Here is a 2,462-nt window from a genome sequence, read left to right as displayed (position 1 = left end):
TTGTCATCTTATCTAACAAGGTATCGGGCAACAGAAAACCATGATTTTGAACTTAATATGTTCAAATAGACCAATTTCCATGTACTATAATATATCATTATTCTATTTTGTCAGCTTATTTCTGACAATCTAGCTATATTCATATATATCAGACAACATGAAAACCATGATTAAGATATTATAATGTTAAAAAAAGCCAACTTTTGGAATGAATTAGAAGAGAGAAACAAAGAGCTAGACATATTTAAGAACATCATTGGTTTCATATAAACCATATTTTTTTATTTGATTTTGTGAATCATTATTCCATCAATCGTTCAAAGTTTATTCCTTCACTCCTCGAGACTAGACAAAAGAAAAACCAACGACTATTCAATGTCCATTCAAACAGACAGAACGTCCTCTTCTCTTTTTCCTAAGCTCCTCGTTATTGGTAGAACACTCTCCTTTTGTACACTTTCTCTTTTTTTCACCCTCTTTTTCTTTGTCTTTACATCATCAAAGTTTTGAGCTTATTCATGACAAAAGCAATTATTCCATTCATTTTGTTTAAAGCTTGTTGCTTTGCAACATTGTTTATAATTCCCACAAGATTGAAGAGAAGCAGCTTTTGATAATCCACATAACTTTACATATATATCAAAGAGTGACAGAGAGATAGGGAGAGAAAGTTGCATCACATGCAATCCACTTTCCCATGCAAAGCCAAAATTTCCCTCACTAACAAGAAAGGCACAAAGCTCACTTCATATGTATAGCACAGACATTGATCTTTGTGTCCTCAAACGTAGTATAAACTAGCACGTTATCTACATCTTACATTAGCAATATCTCAGCAAATTCTTTTGCTTTCAACCCAAATGAATTAATCTCATTTGAATCAAAACTCCATTAAGTTTGGCATAACCCTTTGTGCTTTCTCTGTGAAGTTGGAAAGATGAGGACAGGAATTTGCAGCATACACCTTCAGGCTCTTACACCAGAGGCTACAACCCTTGTTAAACAAGCTGTTAATCTTGCCACAAGAAGGGGTCATTCTCATGTGACTCCTCTCCATGTTGCTAGTGCTATGCTTGCAACCTCCACTAGCCTTCTCCACAAAGCATGCCTTCAATTCCATTCTCACCCTCTTCAATACAAGGCACTGGAGCTTTGCTTCAATGTTTCCCTCAACCGTTTGCCAGCATCCACACCAAGCCCTCTTTTGTGTCCTCAATATTCCAATCCTTCACTTTCTAATGCTTTGGTTGCAGCATTCAAACGTGCTCAGGCTCATCAAAGACGTGGATCTATTGAGAACCAGCAGCAACCAATTTTGGCCTTGAAAATTGAGGTGGAACAGCTCATAATCTCTATCCTTGATGACCCTAGTGTTAGCAGGGTCATGAGAGAAGCTGGTTTCTCTAGCACCCTTGTTAAAAGCAGGGTTGAACAAGCTATTTCAATGGAAGTTTGTTCACAACAACCTACTTCTAGGAACCAGTCCAAGGAAGTTAACACTAAACTTCAAGTTCTTGGTAGTAACAATGTGTCCCCATCTAGATCTTTTGGTCAATTTGGGGGTTCATTTTTCAAGTCTATAGACCATGCTAATAATGATGTAGACGATGTAACTAGTGCTTTGAGTGAACTTGTGAGTAAGAGAAGAAACACAGTCATTGTTGGGGAGAGTCTTGCCAATGCTGAGGGAGTAGCTAGGGGAGTGATGGATAGGTTAGAGAGAGGCATTGTTCAAGGAGAATTGAGGTATGTGCAATTTGTGAGTCTTCCTCTCATCTCCTTCAAGAACATTAGTAAGGAGGAAGTTGAAAGGAAACTTGTGGAGCTTAGAAGAGTAGTTAAAAGCTGTGTGGGGAGAGGGTTTATTATTTACTTGGGTGATCTTAAATGGTTGTTTGAGTTTTGGTCAAATTATTGTGAGGAAAGAAACGACTACTACTGTTCTGTGGAGCATATGGTGATGGAACTTAAAAAATTGATTAGTGGAAATGGGGAGAGTGGTAGACTTTGGCTAATGGGGATTGCAACTTTTAGAACATACATGAAATGTAAAATATGTCACCCCTCCCTTGAAACTATTTTGCAGCTTCAACCCTTTACAATTCCTGTTGGTAGCTTGAGCCTTGGTTTAAACTTCGATAGGTAATTCATTCTTCATCTATATTTCTCTAATATTTTCTGTTTCGGATACTTTATTTTTATTATTTATTATTATTGAGTGCATTGTAGTAATATTCTGTGTTGTTTTACATTGTTTCAGTGATTTTCAAACTCAGGAGAGAGAAGAAGGTAATATTCAAGGATGAATCTTTTGAAGATCGAGCCAAAGTGCACAAATATCTAACATGCTGCAGAGATTGCTCACTGAATTTTGAGAAAGAAGCTCAGAGCATTCCAAGCAGTATAAGAAAAAAAGAATGCACTTCTAGCTTGCCAACATGGCTCCAAAATTTCAAGGAAGA

At 37.1% G+C, this 2,462-nt stretch overlaps 1 pseudogene; it reads left to right on the top strand.

The window, feature by feature from the left end:
- The first annotated feature begins 937 nt into the window (after window positions 1–937).
- On the top strand, window positions 938–2,454 carry LOC133313143 (protein SMAX1-LIKE 3-like; annotated as a pseudogene).
- The last annotated feature ends 8 nt before the right edge of the window (window positions 2,455–2,462 follow it).

This window comes from Gastrolobium bilobum, unplaced genomic scaffold (assembly GCF_033153095.1).
Source record: "Gastrolobium bilobum isolate Gb01-03AN ecotype WA unplaced genomic scaffold, APGP_CSIRO_Gbil_v1 utg141403, whole genome shotgun sequence".
In the NCBI taxonomy this organism is placed as follows: Eukaryota; Viridiplantae; Streptophyta; class Magnoliopsida; order Fabales; family Fabaceae; genus Gastrolobium; species Gastrolobium bilobum.
This window is presented reverse-complemented; position numbering and strand designations above follow the sequence as displayed.